General features: G+C 41.7%; 1 protein-coding gene and 1 long non-coding RNA gene across 2 annotated transcripts in view; one reads left to right on the plus strand and one right to left on the minus strand.

Annotated features, from left to right (window-relative positions):
* TNC (tenascin C) overlaps positions 1–15,409 on the minus strand; it is a 177,497-nt gene extending 162,088 nt beyond the window's left edge. Inside the window, exons 1-2 of the mRNA XM_083807351.1 lie at positions 15,333–15,409; positions 6,801–6,872 (exon numbers count right to left, since the gene is read on the minus strand). The gene's annotated coding sequence lies outside the window, so the exon portion shown is untranslated. The remainder of the gene's footprint in view (positions 1–6,800; positions 6,873–15,332) is intronic.
* Positions 15,410–15,547: 138 nt separating this feature from the next.
* LOC310884887 overlaps positions 15,548–18,719 on the plus strand; it is a 72,572-nt gene continuing 69,400 nt past the window's right edge. The window contains exon 1 of the long non-coding RNA XR_014574444.1: positions 15,548–16,606. This is a non-coding gene — a long non-coding RNA (uncharacterized lncRNA). The remainder of the gene's footprint in view (positions 16,607–18,719) is intronic.

An 18,719-nucleotide genomic window follows, 5' to 3' on the forward strand; every position in this document is an offset into this window, starting at 1 on the left:
GAGTATTGTATCCCAAGAGCACCTCCCACAAACAGTCCCTGCAGTGCAGGGGAAGCGCAGTGGAGACGTCCTGCTGCCTGCATCCCCTCGCGCAGTACAGCCAGCAGCTCAAAGGCCCTCTGCAAGCCCCAGAGGGCTGATGCCAGAGCAAGTTCTGCCTATTCTTCCTTGGGTTTTGTCATTATTTGAATACTACAGAGCGCTTTGGTGCATGAACGGGATTGGAAGCCTTTATTAAGGAATACAGACCCACAAAAAAAACAACACAAGCTATCTGAGTAGTGCTGAAATCACCCTTCAACCCAAAGGATCCTTTCTGCCCATCCTGCTCTCAAATGACAGCAATACTTGAAACCACCTCATCCAGCAAATTTAAAAGAAAATCTGGCAACAAGTTTTACTAATATCTGCTTATTTTTTATCAGCATTGTAGAAGAAACTCTTTTCCAAGCCTTATTTCTGTAGCAAAATATAAAAGCATACTAGGTCTCAGATATTAAGTATTTGAGCAAGAATTGCATCACTGACTGCAGAGTTTAGACATTGAAACTAGCTTGTATATTTAAAGAGAATTTTTAAAATTTCCAAGCAAGAGAACTGCAAGTAATAAAGTGGTCTGGCAAAGCAAAAACATCCTTGACAGATAAAAACTGCTTTCATCCAGAATACCACTTGACCCTTAAATAAAGCACACACAATTTAAAACCTGAAGGAACTTCCAAAAGAGAAGAAACATCAAGTTTGTTATAACAAGGCATCTCCTCAAAGCTGAAAGAATTAAATGTTTAGAAAATGCCAGAGAAAAAGTTCTACTATACCTCCTCCTAAGGATTATACAAGATTCATTTAATGGTTTTGTGTCCAGAGAATTTGTATTTGCCTCCAAACTTTAATTAAAATAGAACTAGATGAAGCTTTTCTAGAGCCAATGTGCTAAAGCTTCAACAAAAATCCATTATTTGTTCTAAGTTACCCTGGTTCTTGGAACAGTCACAAAAAATAATGGGAGCTGATTTTAACCTCCCTGCTTTCACTTCATTTTCCATCTGTTCTTAAATTGCTTTTTACCCCTTCTGCCTTCTGCTATGAAGATCCAACCTTTCCTGAAATATTTCTATTTTATAAGAACTGTATTTCTTTACTAATAACTGGGACCTAGGTGCATCTTCCACGACATTCAAAACGTCAGGGAATAGCACAACTATGACTGAAATCAGAGAAGAGCCTAGAAGCACTACCTGAGATCAGGTAATCACTAGAGCAGCTTCAGAAAGTTCAAGCTTTCTCCAGAGAAGTTACCCACTGTCTGGCTCCCCTTCTTAAACTCCAAAGGTACTACTATGTGCCAAAAACCTTCAAGAAGCCTTAAATGCTTTTGTTCATTTTGGTCAAAACAACTAGCCAAAGAAGAAATGCCACACTGCTTCAGGCCAAAGGTCCATCCAGCTAGGGAGAAAACACCACCAGGTTGTACACTGTTCATTAGAATGCAATGTCCTACAAAGATATTCAGGGATTGTTATGTCAGCACCCCATTTAAGGGCTCATGGAATTAAAAAAATAAATAAAAAATGAACTGAGGGGGCTGGCCAGGCAAAAGTAAATCCAGCTGTCAACCTTCTACATACCCCAAGCTAGGTGCAAACAGACCACGAAGGTCCAAGTTGCCCAGGACTGTTTGGAACCAAAGCACCTTATTCCAGAATGAGACAGGCACCTGGACATAAGGAATCAGCAGAGCCCTAGGGATTTTCTTTTGGATTGGGCTTTCAGACTACCTGCGGTTTGGCCTTAGGAAAGCTTTTTTTTTTTTCCTCCTGCCACAATGTCTTGGTTTTGTAGAAATTACTTGCTTTACATGTCAGATCTTCAGTCAGCCCCCACAGCAAGCCCCTGGAAGCTACACCTTCTTTAGGTTCACTGCTGAGTGAGCAAACAGGATTGATTTGGTGAAGGCTTCCTAAATTCAATAGCTGTACCAATTCAGAACAGAAGCATTTTTCAATGGAAGGAGCTTGCAAGAGATGACTGGTGAGAAGGACCTGGTGAAATACCAAATCAGCAGAAGAAGCAGGGGCATGAAATGTTACAAAGAGAACATCCAGACAGAAAGGAGAAGTTCACTAAAAAAATTCCACCACAGTCAACAAGACCATGAGCACCCAAAAAAAAAAAAAAAGATGCAAACCCATGCAGTATCTCCCCCAAATTCCAACTTGTTTTGCCTCCAGGAATATCTAAATTTGATGTTGTTTGTTGCATTGTAGTCCAGCTGTAGTAGTGTCTCCTTCCCATATCTAATACCGCTACTGAATCTCCCCATCTCAGAGTAGCACTGAATTATTGTGACTTCTGCTCTGTGACACAGGCTGTTTACAAGTGGATTCATGTTTGTAAACAATATTTTTTCTGTAGCTCTGTTTTTCACCTCACTCCTACAGCTTCTTAGAAAGCAGTGGAGCATGCTCCCACCCTAGTCCACCCCTCCAGATCGGTCTTTTCTTGATGCTGTTTTCTATCTAAAGCCAAACTGAGCAAGATTAAGCAGCTTCTTGTTTTTCCTTTCAATCGATGTTTACTTTCTGTTGATGCACACACATGAGGATTTCATTAAATCACTCAAGAGCAGTATGAAGCATTACTAATTCTAACTGACAAGAGACGTCATGTATTTCTTATTTATACTAAGCCACATACGTCACTCATTTTCAGTTCTTTGGAAAAAAATGAATCAGAAAAAGGATCATCAACTAAACAAACTGTCCAGTAGCATAAATACTTTGCCTCAATTGCTTCAAAATGTTTGATTGTGAGATAAGAGGCAGCTGTTACAGCCCTCCACAGCCTTCAGTTGGAAGGAAAGATGTAGCTCCTCAGATTTGGTGCTGTGCCTTTCATAGCCTAGAGGTGTTCCACTTGCTCTAAGGACAGCTACCTGTTGCTTTTCTGCCCAGACACTACCATCCACACCAGTTAACAGACATAAAACACACCTGAGTTTGCCCATATGGAAGAATGCCAAGTTTTGACCTCAAAGTTTTATGAACGGCTCCTTTATAGAAATAAGGGACCCTTCTCTAAGTCAAATAAACCAGATTTAAGTAAAGATAAAGGTGACATGGAAGTCAGACAACTGGCATGAGATCTAAGGACAGAGAACTGGAAGGTAACAGATTCTTTGCACAGTAGCCACTATTCCAAAGAGATGACAGAGCCCAGGGAAGAGCAGGATAACTCTAAGAACAAGAATCCTTCTTATAGCCAGTGGAAATGCAAAAGAAAAGAGACTTTTTTCCCCTTCCCCTTTTTTGAATCAATATATCACCAAGAAAATACACTAAAGACTTAAGAGAAGCCTTGTTCATTTCAGTGCGTCTCTTCTCCCTGATTGCAAAACACATACGCATTTCTCAAACCCAAATTTTAGTAAAAACTGTCTGAAAGGACTTCAGCTATATATTCGCTGTAACAGCCATACAATTTAGTGTATGTAATCGCCAGACCTTTGAGCTGTATCTGTTAGTTTTGACTAGACAGTTTTCCAGTGCAGTTCATTTTGCTTGAAGATACAGACATTGAATTTTCATTCAGGATACATCAAGAAAGTGTGAATTAGCATGGGACATCTGGGTCACACCAGTAGTGATGTACACTGACAAGTGATAAACTAATCCTGTAGTGCCAAGTCTGTCTCTTCAGTCTGTACATCAACAGCCTAGACAGTCTGCTCGTCACTAGTTCAGGAGAGCCGATCGTACCATTGTTTCCCTTGGCATCGAAATTTTCCAGTAAACTCTTGGCTTATTTTTGCCACAGACTTCAGCAAAGGCAGTTTACTCTAGAACTATATTGTGTTTTCAAGTCAAAGAGGGGAAAAAAACAAGCAACTTTTTTAGCTTCAGCTTGCATCAATTCACTCCCCTTTTCCTTGTTTTCAGCACAAATATGTACTTCAAACATATGCTGCCAAGCATTTCCCAGAATAGCAGGACTTGCAATTAAAACCGCACCCCATCTTAAGCATCCATTTACAGATCCCACCAAAACACTCCTGTGTCTCTGCTGCTAATAGCTCCCCATTTAGTCAATCAAGAAATGCAATGGAATTTGGGTATCTGAAAGTCTTTTCCAGTTGTTTCACCAAGTAAATACACGTGGAAGTTACCAATTGGAAAGCTGAGGAACACAGACAAGAACCTTAATCCTAGCAGGCAAGCTATGGATTGCTACCTGACCACTAGACTGCATCCTCACTCCTCCTGGTTTGTGTTCTCTTCCAACCCAGCTGGACCTGTTGAGTACCTACCACACACAGAAGACTCCTACTTGAGACCTGGAATCAGGCTCTTCATTCTTCATACAATTGGCTGAGAACTGGTAACATCAGAACTTCTACACAAAAGGCTTCATAAATACAAAGTAATTAGCAACTAAGTCTTGATCAAAATTGGAGGTAGAGCGACTGGCTGCAGAAGTATGCCTCGGATCAGAATCAAGCTCTTCATTAATACTTAAAACTGCAGACAGCTCAAATTCAGAGCTTCATCTTGGACACATGCCTGTTTTTAGTGTCACAGTTTGCATCACTAAGTGTTCCTACGACTAGCTTCCATGAAAGTGTATTCCTTTGATGCAACTATTCACTTAGAGTATCTGAGGGCCAGATCCCAAATTGATTTACTGGCTTGGCTCCCTTTAACCATCAGACATTTGCATTGCATCACTTCCTAGTGAGCAGCTCCAGATTTTGACAGGAGGGATGCAATTAAGATCCCTACTCCCAGCCTGGCATAACCTGAAATATGTCAGTTGTGCTCAGCTTCAGGTGCTACTGCTGAAACCTTTCTGTAGTGACAGGCGGTCTCATTCCTAAAAAAACTTGGCCATAAAGAATTCAGGAAAGATTCTTCAGAAGCTTGAGCTACATGGGAACTTTTTAATCAGTTCACCTAGGCAATTATAGTTACAGGTGTCCTACTCACATTTGACTTAGTCACCAGTGGCTGCGTCCTTTGGAAGCTGAAGGACTTCAGTCACATCCTAAGAATATTATCAGCTCTCATCCAACCTTATTTCCACACTGCCACCAACATCCTTGATTAAATTCAGCAGGGTGAGGAACACAGATTTCTTGACAATCTTTCACTACAGCTATTCCCTCTTCCCCCTCAGCAGGAAGACGGGAATGAATTATTTGCTACAGCAAAGGAACTCCACTTCCTTATGCTGTGTGCCCTGGGGTCACAGCACTGGGGTGTTTTAACAGTCCTAAGAACTCCAGAAAGCTGTACAGCAGCTAATGGATCTTCCAGACAGCTTCTTAAAAATATCGTCAACGTGGTTAATGGAAACTCCAGCCCTCCTGTCCCTGTTCTTTCATACATATATTAAAAGTATCATTTCCACTCATGTTAAGCATAAAAACACTGTCTCTCCACACACATTTGATTCAGTGCCAGATCCCCTGTGCTATTTCTAGGGCAATAAATTAAGCATTGATCAAGTCATGTTTGCATTACCTCCTAAGGAAACATAGGTGTGAAAAAAACAGTAAGAAAACATGGAGTCTGGTGTCCTAGAACAGAGCTGCGCTTTCCTTTGGTCAGGAACAACAAATAAAAAGCATTGGCCATTATTCCACTAGCTGTAGGATCATAAATTTGTTGTTATTATGGCTGACTACATTAATTTGTATGAAATACCTTACTTGAGCTTTCACCTAAAAACCTCAAGCCAGTTCCCTTGTTACTGAAGTGCAGATACATTCCCTCCATGTATTTCTGTCAGGCTGGGATGAGATGTGTGGAGCCACCAAAAGCCCATTTCTCCGTGGTGCTACAGCTGATGTAACAAAACGGAAAGCCAGGCTGCATGAGAAAATGCGCCCTCCCAAGAGGTTTTTCAACCCTAGTTCTACAGATTAATATTATAGTGCATAAAAAAAATCTAAACAAATGAAAAAAGCACTGAACACACCAGTGAATTGACAATGCCATAGCCCATTCCAATAGTTACAAGTCTCCATCATGCAGCAAGAAGCTAGTTTCACAGTACTTCTGTCATTTTTTTTCCACTAGGACATCAATAAAAAGAACCTCAGTTTTGGGCACACTGCCAAAATAACTTGAGATCCTAATTGGACTGCTATAACAATCATGACAACTTGCAACCCAGACTCCATCAGATTCTAAGGTGTCTTCAGGGTCACATCCAACATTTGTTGCTTCAGCTTTTGACTCCAGATCCACAAAGGACATCCCTTCTCTGTTTTTTCCCCTTCATCCTCATTTTTGCTTACCATTAGGCTGAAATGTTACAGCTGAGCTATGATCTATCACTCAGAGAGGCCTAGCAAACAGCTCTCAAAGCCTCAGCATTGCCTTCCACAAGCTTGAAGTCTACAACAGATTCAATCCAATTCAATCCAGTTCATTGTGAATTTTGTTTTACAAACTTGGAAATGTTTATTACGGGAAGCCTGGAGAGCCTTGGGGGCTCTATCTACTGCTAAAAAATAAGAGCCTAGGGCATACTTCACTAAAGGACAGTTGCTCCATCTCAGAAAGGACAGAAAGCACCAGGTAAGCAGAGATAACCAGAGGAAGATGCCTTTCAGAAGTAAGACCCTTGCCATATTCAGGAACTAACATCTTCTGTGACTACTGTCCATCTGAAAATCCTGCCAGGCTAGATATGTGGAAAAACAAACAAACAAAAACACACCACAAAAGCCTTTCAGCACTCACTGATCCAGAGTTTATAGTTCAGACCCTCCCGTTCAACAACCCTTGATTACTTGCCAGGTGCGGAGGGAGTCCAGCGAGGAGTACTCTGAGCAGCAGATGTCCTTGCTCTTCACTCCACCACCACATCTGAAAGGCAAGGGGTAGAAGCAGCTGTAAGCACAATTACAGACCAGTGCAAGCATCATACCAGATGGAAATTACCTCATCCATGCCAGGAAAAACTGGAGACTCAGCATGTGATAGTGTACTTTATTCCTGCACTAGAATCTTCTTCCCCAAAGCCAAAACTGCACATATGAATGCTGTTGGCTTAAGAACCGAGGCAAGGGGATGCCCAGATGGCTGTGATGTTGCAGAAACATTCTGCGTATATCTAGGTGTGTATCACAGTTATAAAGCATAAGGTGATATGAACACTGCACTGAAATGACTAAATTTCTATAAAAGTCAGAAATATGAGACAGAAGCAGCATCAGCCTTTTCACAGTGAAATCTGAATTCACAAGTTATGCTTGCCAAGACCACAGGTCAATGACGGAGAGCGGCCCTCTCCTTCACCGGGTGGCATATTCTAACACTCATTTTTCTAAATCTGTATTTACTCGTTACACAAACTCACCAGATACTCTCAGCTTCAGCTGAGATCCAGGTAACCTTTCTTAGCACAGAGGGAGGACAACACAAAGCTTGTCAATGCTCCAGCAAGAGCTGACCTGACAGTAGGGTACTCTACAGCAGCTGTGTGAAACAAAACAACTCTCACTTCAGCAAAAGCCTCCTACAAGGCAATCAATTCATTTACATAGTTTTAACCTTGCATGGCAACAACACACTCTAGTTTTCTACATGTTCACACAGATGTTATTGACTTCTGAACTTACCTGATTCTGGCCTAACAACAGATATTGAGCATTTAAGACAGAGTTTAGGGAGACAAAAGTTAAGCAAATGAGAACTGTGCCTTATAGGCCAGACCAAATTATGACAAGATTTCTATCAGCTATTGCTCAAGGGGTGCAAAGTAACACGTGAATCCTCACAGCACATGAAGAATGGCTGCTTTCCCATCAAAAATGAAAAACTTAAAGCAAAATCAGTTTTCACTAAGCTGACCGAAGCCTTGATCCTAACCATTCTTTGCCTCTGAAGTTGTGCACAACAGCATAAGGAGGAGACTATATAGTGACCCTGTAGATCTAACAGCCAGGCAGAAAGCTTAGAGCAGACTATTCAACCTCCCTGCACTTCAGCACATTCACAATTCCAAACATCCTTCTTGCCTTCTTCAGTTACAAGGCCAGGACACCACCAATCCCATGGCCTTTGTTATGGCCAGCTCCCAAACCCCAGCACACCACAGGCAAGCCCTATTTGTCCATCACAGCAAGCCTTGGCACGGCCCCATGCGAGCAGCCAGCCAGGCATGCCCTGCACCAGTTGCCCACCCAGTACCAGCAGGCATGGGTGGGAAGCGCTACTGGAAGTAGCCGATGCTGCACCCACTAGAAATGTGGGGGCAAGGCCACGAAGAAGGAAGCAGGCAGCATGGAAGATGGATTAACCAGCCTTGCTGTGCACAAGGCTCTGTGCTCAGACAGACCATGGCCAGGGCCATCAGCGTAGCGGTGACTGGGCCACTGACACCAAGAGGGGACCTCCCTTCTTCAGGTCAAGCTGTTAGTGCTGTATGGCAACAGTGCCCCTCCAGAGGACATCTTCAGAAAGGGGAGAGTCTGGATTTTGTTTTTTTTAAACGTTTATACAGGTTGCTTTCCTTTGTATTAGCCGGAGAAATGACAAAAATAATTACTTTTTTCTCCTAATCAGGAACCTCTCATGCAGTCCATTAAAGCCTTCCAATACGGCAATGCCATGCACATGAAGACCGCAGGAGGCAGAAGGTGCGCCTTGCTTCCCACTGTATCTTGCACTGCCGATAAGAAAAAGGACTCCGTCTACCACCTCCTGCAGCCAATTGCCAAAGAAAACTCTAAACTTGCTCCCTTGAACTTGACATATACTGAAATAAAGTGTGCTTTGTTTTCTTGACTTTCCATTTCTTTCTACTAATAATTGGCCAAGAGCTCCAGTTTCAAGGCCAGCCAAAGTTCTGGAAGACCAGACTTATATATCTAGATTTGATGGCCAGAACCCTATTAGCAAAAGACAAGAACAAAACAAAACCAGCCACATGCATTTTGAGTAGCTACCCAATGTTTAATGTTTCTTCAAGTGGGAAAAATACGTTGATTGCAGCACTGGAAAAAATTCCAGATAATCACAACAAAGCTTCCAAGCACATATTATTAGTGCACCGGAATGGCTGTATTTTCTGTGTGTTTTGACTAGAAAATGGAATTTATTTGGACTTAAGGATGAATATGAAAGATGCAGACCTAAGCTACCTAAAACTTAACTGTAATTACTGCAATTAGCTATAGAAATTTCAGGATCAGCAGGGTCTGAGGGGAACTTGTATTGATTCTGGGTCAACATGGTGACCCTATTGCCTGAGCTAAAGCATAGTTTTGCACAAAACCCTCACTAACTATACAGCTGGAAAACATATGCAACCTGCAAATAATTATATCAACTACTCCATTTATCCTTCAGATTTCCACCAGGCCATCTTGGGTGGGGTGATGGCTCTTTGAGACACAAATCACAAAATTGTAGGGGTTGTAAGGGACCACACGAGATCATCGGGTCCAACGAAGGTGAATTTCCGATGACTGCCGACAAGCTGCCCCAGCTAAACAGCACGTCTTGCGCAAGCTGCGTGGCAGCCCAGTGAATCACAGCCAGAAGGTAAATTCACAGCTGCACACAGTCATTTGTGCACATGGTCGTGGGTGGATATAGACGTGCCATGGGGAAAGGAGACAAAGCAGAGGAGGAAAAAATTTAAGACAAGGTGTCAGGCTAGAGTTGGGACAAACAATGAGAAGACATTACTCTTCTTCTGGAATAAACCTTAAGAAATTTCTCTGAACTTATGAATTGAGAAGTTCCTCCCGTTTGTCTGAGCAGGCACATTAGGAAAGCCCATCTCACACAGACGAGCATCTTACAGAAGTCTCACAAGCCCAGTGACTGAGGAATAATCACCCTACTGCCTCCTGGCACTCCAGCTTTCAGTTTCATCTAGGAGCACCTTGTTATTAATACACCGCTAAAGAGCTGAGTGGATTTGCTGCTAACATCAGTCTTCCAACTGCTGTTAAGTAAATAAGCCTCCAAAATAGAGAATGTAGAACTGGTTTAGGCTTTTCCTTGCCTTTTGTGCACATGCAAACCCTCCCAGCTGGAACAACTAGCAGCATACATGTAGCCTTAACTCTGTAGCAGCAGGAACCTCTCAACAGGGAGAGATGATGGCAGATCTGTCCTCAACGTCTTCCACAGGCAGGGAATCCAGCCTGTGGCTGAACCCTGCAGCACTCCAGCCAGCAGCGCTGAGCATCCTAGAGCCTTCCTCTGTACTTGGATGAGGATAAGAAACCACAGCCTGAAAAACAATTGTTTCCACCTTCTCATGTTTATATTTAAGAAAATTCAGTTGCATACAGACTTTGTTTTGCCAAAATTGCCACCAACATAACGAAAGAAACCAAAGAATATAATTCAAAATAACAGGTCTCCAACTCCTTGTGTTAGCGATACAGGTCCCAAAAGAACATACTGTGCTCCTCCTAGAAAGATTCATAAAACATCACACACCCACCAGTTTGTAATAAAAGTCAGGATTTTCCAGGGCACACAATCGAGCTCTGTGTACCCTTTTCATACAAAATTGTATTATAGCCGGTCCAACTTCTTATATCTGTGGCACTGCTGTACATCATACTCTGTTTAATAACCTCATTTAACATGAATGCATCAAAATTGTAATTTCTGTCACTGCTGCCAGGTTCAAATACCTTTGCTACTGCTGCCACCCCCTCCCCAACAAGATTTCACATATATTATTCTCAAGCAGGAATCCAGGATGCATTTCATGTCATTGCCTAACTCCATCTCCTCCCACGTGATCTTGAGTCACAACAGCCTCTTCTCTGCTCAGCTTGGGGAACTCTCACTCCAGACCTAGCGTATAAAAGACCCGGTGAGGAAGCAGACACTACCATAGCTATGGAAGTATAACGGCTGGATGCAACAAGAGCCTGAAGCCACATTCTCAGCTGCAAGTCAGCACACAGAGTTTGGGACTCAAGGCCACAACCAGTGTGCTACCAAGAAGCATTCCCCCATTTTGCCGTCTAAACCAAGCCAGATCACTAACACCAATTTCTTCTTAGAAACATAAGCAAACCTAGTCTCAGACTTCAGCTGCTGTTTTGCTTGTGTGCAAGGTACAGCATAAGATATAAACTGAATATCCCAAGCCAGTCCATATTGAGACGTCTTGCTACTTGCCTGTGCTGTATTAGTGTTCAATGCCCAAGGTAATCAAACAATTGAAGTTTTGGTGATGTCTGTTTACAGAACCCTACACAGCCAGGAAGAGTCATTTTACTCTTTGCAGTCTGAGTTACTGTAATAATGGAAGAGAACATTTAATTTCAGTGCATTTACAGCACAGATGCTGCAGTCTGTCACCTTGCACACACACTGTCATTTAACACTTACGTAGTATGCTACCAGACAGAATATTTTACATGTCCTTTATCTTTCCTTTTAGTGTTACAGAAGTAGTATGAGGATCTCACCCTCCCCTGAAATTTCTATTACTGTTTTCAGCGCTTAGCACTCACAGTAGTAATCCTCACACCAGCAAACATCACTCTCAAATGAAAACAAACATCATTCAGAGCTGAAGACTCATCACAACATGAATGTGAAAAACTGACTGGCAACTGCTGTGGCACTGCTGGTTTAGGTCTAGTAGAAGGACCAGAAAGGAGATACTTGTGCTTTGGGGAAAGCACATCCTCAGAACGTTTCCCCACTGCATCTACAGCAAAGCAGACAACCCTCCCTACTTTCGTCAGATAAACACACTAGAAAAGTGAACTTTTTTTTTTGGCAGGCAATACACAGCATTTGATTTTCCTTCTGTAAATTTCAGTGTGACTACACACTATGGTACACATCACCACTGGACCCATGCAGTCCAGGGCTCAGGACAGCAAGAATTCCCTAGGAAGGGGTGGAAAGATACACAGGGCTCTCAGATGCTTGCTCTGCAGACTCTTCAAAGAGTTTTGCTTGCAACACTTAAGGGCCTATGCTACCAGCTTCCAGAGGATGCTGACAAGAAGTTGGACTTGATGATCCTTATGGGTCCCTTCCAACTCAGGATATTCTATGATTCTATGATTCAATTCGAGTTCTACAAGCACTAGAGTGACTTCTAGACATTAAATGTTCGGCTTTGTTGTTGGGTTATCTCACATTCAATGAACAAAAGCAAGTTGTTAAATAACCACAAAACAGCCTAGGGAGGGAATGTTCTGCCTTTGTGGGCTTTAGAGCTGTGTTTTCATTAACAAAAGTCAGTCCTTCCAGAGGCAATTTGCATTTGCAAAAAACAGCCACACTCTCATGTTTTCACATTCAAAGTGTGACTGGTTATAAGTGCTAGACTCCCCTTCCATTTCTAAATACAAACAGAATAATTAGATTGGAAGCTTCTGCTTCTAAGGCTCAAAGCTCAGTTTTCCCCTCCTGATTAGACAACACATCTCCATTACAAGTAATTAATTATGCATTTTGCAGAAGGCTATTGTACAACCTTCTATTAGTGTTCCATTTATAGCTTATTTTAGTACATTCACACATTTAAGTGACGTCTGACAAAGAATTCATTCCATCCATCAGGGAACTGAAAAAAAAATTTCAGATTTGCAAGCATTCACTGTTACTGCTATAGCATTTCCAACAGCACAACACTTTCTTGAAAAGTTATTTGAAGGGTGACTTCAGCTGATAATTCCCTCAGAACATGCACAAGTGTGATAACCTGAACACATTCAATCATGTACTAACGAGAGAGTATACAGTCTGCTATCCCTGTGAACTCTTCAGAATGCCCAAAAGAAGGTGAGGTGCTTAATTAAGCTTTAACATAAAGCTAGAGTTGCTCATATCAAAAACAAATGGTATGGCTGAAAGCTAACAGACTATTATACTTTGAAACCAACTGTAAATTCAGAGGTTGTTAAAATAAATTCATCCATAAGGAAAAGTGGTCTCTTTACCTGCAGGACTGATTAATCCACTGTATTTAAGGCTTAAGGTCAGCATAAGTATGGCCAAACAGGCTGTGGAAGGATGTTCTTTAAAATAATTCATTATTAGTATTGCTCTGGTTAGCAATATTAGCATATAGCAATTAGTACTGCTATGGCTTTAGAGGACAAATACTCACTGAGTCACATTCTCATGCACTACTGCACAACACATTGTACTTCATTTCACACATGCCAACACCAGTAGATCCACCAACCTGGTAAAACAGGATTCAGCACAATCAGTTGCAGCAAAGTTATTGACTATGTACAGGACAGCTGGATTTACACTCTACACCTATACACGATGGGAGAAAGGCATAAATACCTCCACGCATCTTGTACAGCACATACAGGCTTGGTACCAGATTCTGACTCCAGATGCTTCTTCACATGCTTTTGACAGAGAGTCAAGCAGTCAGTACTGAAAGGTCTAAGCTTTTACTATATCAGAAACATGAATTTTTCTCCTAGTGAAATCTAGCATCCATTTGTAATTCCCTTCTTTCTTTGTAGAAAGGGAGCATTTCTTTGAGTGGAAGAATGATAAATTAATTCCTCAAAATACACCTTGCTGTGATGTAACACATACATCCCTCCGCCCTACAATACTACTGCATTATGACTAACCCCAAAATTACTGAATTTAGTACAGGATCCCTTTTTCTCAAGCCTAGGAGACTCCTAGGCCTCCATCCCTGTTTGTTTATAAACAATACTCTGGATTACCTGGGAAAGTATCATAATAAGATTTCATCAGGTTCATAATTCTAGAAAGGTTAACAGGTAATTGAATCTCCCAACCTATTTTACCTCAGAGAAGCTGCAGGTGCAGAAAGCAAGAATAAGGAGAAGCATAATTTCTTCTGTATATTCCCAGACTTAGAATAAGAATCACAACCGTAATCAATTCTCAATTGAAAACCCAATTCTGCACTGTGAGCTTAGACAGAGAAGATATGGAGACTCCCTTTGGGGAAGAAAGAATGCAACAACTTACACCATTAATTGTCACATAGCCATGATCAAATCTTATGTAGTAAAAGAAAAATACTTCTACATACGTTATCTTCACTACACACTACTAAGAAACTTAGATATGGTATTGCCTCCCTTCAGTACTATTCTCAGCCCACTAAAAGCAAGGAAAAGACAGAAACACTCAATTTATAGTGCTAGCTGGAAAGACTTTCCAGCAACTGCAACAGATCAGTAATAAGTTACTATTATCTGGCTGCATATTCCTACCTGCTGTCTCATGTAATGCAGAAGGAATGAAAAAGAGGAATCCAGGCAGAGATGAGCAACATATAAGAACAGCTTCCTCTAGTCTCCACAAAAGAAAAAAAACAAAGTGTCTTAGAGCTATTTTGTACAAGGAATAGCCACAACATTAAGTGCACATTGCTATGAAGGACACTATAAAGGCGACACGACTTCAAAATATTAAAAGACTGAAGAGATTGCCTTAGTCAAGCCCCTGAAGACATTTAGAAAGAACACATCTCCACTACTTTGTTAGGAAACAATAGGGTCAGCTACTGCCCAAAGCAGAATCAGCAAAAAAAGAAAACAGGGCAAGAGAAAGGTCTGAAGGAAGGCTACAGCACAGGTGCTAAGTCCATCCAAGCAACGTTGCCAAAAACAGGACTAGAGACAAACAACAGGCACACATACAAGGAGCCTTGCCAAGAGAGCAGTTACCTCCAGCATAAATCCAAGGCCTAGCCAAGAAGTAGGGCTAGAAACATACATCTAAAACATAGGTCTGGGAGATGAGAAGTCCAGGGCTGAACTTAAAAAGGGTTTCTGGGGCCCTGGGAAGGGATGTGGGGATGGAGGTCAGAGGTGAAGCTGATACAAGCCATTAACGCCTCCTCGTGCACTCAGGTCCTTGATATGGTCACTACAGGCCAGGCAGTATTTATGTTCCTCTGGTTTCTGTACACCCTAGAGACAGACACTCAAGACAATTTAGTTTAAATTTAACACCACTGTTTCATATACATGTAAGTAAAGTGATCTAACACACCTCTATTTGCCACCTCACTTTATTTTTTGAACTTTAATCTTTAGACGTGAAACTGTCCACAACCACCTCCCTCCAACCACACTACACCAGAGTTAGTATTGTTATACCCCTCTATTCTCTTGCCTTTTTTTTTTTTAAAGCCTTTTCCTCCTCTGAGAAAGGCAGAAAAAGTCAGCTTCATTATAGTACAGCGGCTGAAGGAGTTCTTCTAGTCCATCCTCACAAGCCTACAGCACTTTCTAGTCTGAAGGCCATTCCACGCCTCTTAAAATAAGCCACAGTTAATTACAGCTAGCCAAGCCCACAGCTTTCACTTTGGCGTACCTTATTACAGGGATGGCATAACAACTTTTCTTGGAGTCAGGCAGTAACTCTTACCACAAAACAGCAGTCAGCTTTCCTACTATTCCCTTTTAAGCTAAGCCTTGTCTTCTACTGGCAATTCAAAAGGAGACAACACTGCCACTTGCTTCAGGTATAATTGACTGAGGATAATTAGCCTTTTAACAAGCTTGTTAACCTCTTCCTCACTTGTAGAGTTTGTCCACTAGAGAAGGCTAAGTACCTAGGAACAGTCAGGGCCATAGATCTTCACACATGAACTTGCTATATTCTCTGTTATCTTAATCAAAGGTCTGATGGTTGCAAGGCTTTTTGAGAGAAAACTGTCCTGCACTGGGTGTTGTATACATATGAAACTGTTTTATAGGAAAAAAAAAAAAAGGCACAACAAACAGCAAGCAGGACTATAAGCAAATTAAAACTTAGAGAACAAATGCAGTACAACAGCGTCACTAACAAAAAGTGAGAGAGCAAAGCAATATTTTTCAGCTCCTATGCTGATTAGGAAAGGGAAAGGCTGCTACAATTTTGTACGCTGAAAACCTGCCTATCCCACAGCTTACACATAAATGGAGTAACAGACGTTCAAACATAATGCAGTTAATTTTTAGATTCCCAGTCAGTGCTTGTTTCTGGCACCTACAGGAGTGCTGTGTTTCAGAAACAAGAATGTTATGAAAGAAAAACAAAAGGGAGGAAGGGGAAAGTGTACCGGTTTAATGTGCTGCAATTATTGCCAATCAAGCAGGCTGCTCCCAGCCCCCCGGTAGCTACTGACACTCCCCGGCCATTCAATTGCTCTGCAGGCCTTGTTGGGGCCGTGCCTGTGGGGGGCTGGGGGCACCACTAGGCCCTTGCAGCCCTGATCAGCTGCCATGAGCCTCCCAGGTCCCTTTCTAGCCTGCCCCAGTGCTGCTGTAGGGTGCTGGTCTGTCACCTGGGGCAGGGCTGCTGGGCCCAGCCCTGTCACTGAGGCACAACCTGGGTGGGCCTGGCCCTGGCTCCCCTCCTGGGGCTGATCCCATCCCTGCTCCTGGCCTGGGCAGGCCCCTGGCCCTCGGCAATCCCTGACAGGAACACAGAAAGCTGCAGCACTTCTAAGAAATCCCCAAATATTCACAGTCCTACTCCAATAATATTTACAGACCAAATGTGGAACTCCTGCTTCAGACAAACAGCTTAGTGACCTCCATCTTCTTCCTCAGCACATCTACTGCAATGTATGCCAACACAAGGTTGCCTTCCCTTTCTGGCAGGTGAGTGACATTTGGGGGGCTGCCTGTAATGACCAGCTCTCTGTTAAAAGGCTGTGCCTTCTTCCTGGGCCTGGGGATGGAAGGGAAGCCTGTGAGGTCTGCTCCTGGGCAGGCAGGTTTTTTTTTTTTTTTTTTTTTTTTTTTTTCTTGAAAAGAACAGGAATCTCTGTGCTCTTAAGTCACAGCAGTGTCTTAAGTGTGTGCTTTCCAGAAGAGAGCACAAATCTGACTGGAGTCATTAGAGGTATGAAAGGTAGGATGCAATGGTTTACTGTATTGATACCACAACTCAAAGAAGGAGGAAAAAAAAAATCATTTAATTTCCTTTTCAAAGTTCAAAAGGAAAGTAAGGTGAAAGTAAATAGTCTTTTGTTTTATTCCCACCAGCTGAAGAAAATCCAGCTTGCATCTCTCTATAACAATTCTCTTGGACTTGAATCTTTTTGTTATTGAAGCTTGTGAATTAAAAAAAAAATTGACTTAAAGCACTGTTTTTGAGTCAGTATATACATACTTATTTCCAAACTGGAACAGATGGAAAAGAAAATCATTTATAAAGCAAATCAGGGTGAAAACATAACACAAGTATTTTGATGTTTTCAAAGGTTTTCCCCTAACTACTTTGGCCAAAAGTGTCCCTTAAATTCAAGGTGAGTTGGCAAAGAACTTCAGTATTCACTGCAGTTCATTGTTGTCTTTGTATTTAACTATTGGTCCCTCTCAAATTCAATGAATTTCAAAGATGAAGTCCTTATCCCAGCTCAATCATTGCAAATGGAAATTTTAAGCTCTGAGAGCATTTTCTTTCTCAATCATTAATTAGAAAGGAAAAGAGTAAACAAACAAACAACAACAACAGAAAACAACTAATGAATGACACAAAAGATAGCAAGAAATAAACACTTTCAGATAATAAGAAAACTGTCTGAAAGATTATGAAAATGTCATTTGAACTGGAAGCCTTTCCATACTGCAAGTGTGGCAGCATAATTATTACAGTGTGTTTCCCTTGTTAGCTGAGGGATGCTTTTTGGTGCTGCTATGTGTCCTAGCCCTAGCTAGGTGTCCTAGATCACACTCTTTCCTTCAGGAGGGTTTCCTGCAACTCTTCTGTCTCTTCTGTCTGTCTTTCATAGGTTTTAAGTATGAACTGAGTGGCAGAGTGGGTGTGACATGTTATTTACTAAACTGATAAATACAGTCTAATTTCGGGATATGTGGAGTGAACAGCAGTCTAAAGTTCATCTATTTAACTTTTTCTTCCACCAACTGCATTGCATCTACACTGCTAGCTCATGGTTTGTCATGTATTGAATGTTTGAGGTTTTGTCATACAGCTCCAACAGTTGAACCACAGTATTTGTATATGGACATCTAATCTCTTCTCTGATTCTAGGCGTCACAGCTATAGAGGAAATCTTGAATGTGTGCATCCTAATTTTTCAGTAACCAAAAGACAAACAATTTAATGACTGAATGCAATCTTGTGATATTTTTAATGCTTGGGCAATGCAACACTGACTCACTGTAGCCACGTCTAGTATCTCCAAACATCCCTGACAAAGCTATTGGCTGGCCAAGATCAGTGCTTAAAAGTTCCAGCTGTTTACGAGGTATTTGTGTGGGGGAAAGTATGTGGCAATAGTTGTTTCTTCTAACTGAAAAATGGTTGAAGAGATTTTCCTACAAATTCCTCAAAATAAGTGAGCAAAACCAACTGTGGGTTGGAAATAAACAAGACCAATTGCTAACAAAAACAATGTTTAGGACAGTAAGACAGGAATCTTTCTGCACCTTCAGCTGTGGAGATAGCTCCCAGTATACACGACTAGTAGCTGAAGTAAACAGGCTTGCATTGGGTTTTCATCCCAAAGCTGCATCTGTGGACCATCTATGACACTCATTATTTTGTAATTGTACATTAGCAAGACTTTGCAGAGTTTCCATTTGATCGCTACTTGTATCATTAGCACAAAGGTTAAAACTTCTAAGGCAAGGAAATGCTTTATAGATTTTCTTCTTCCAGATTTGGGCACCCTGCTTTTATGTAACCTCTACATCACTTTCAGCCAGGTCTTGGCAAGATCTTTATGCAAGCAACTACCTGGCTCCT

The sequence above is a fragment of the Anser anser genome (genome assembly GCF_964211835.1).
Source record: "Anser anser genome assembly, chromosome: 21".
In the NCBI taxonomy this organism is placed as follows: domain Eukaryota; kingdom Metazoa; phylum Chordata; class Aves; order Anseriformes; family Anatidae; genus Anser; species Anser anser.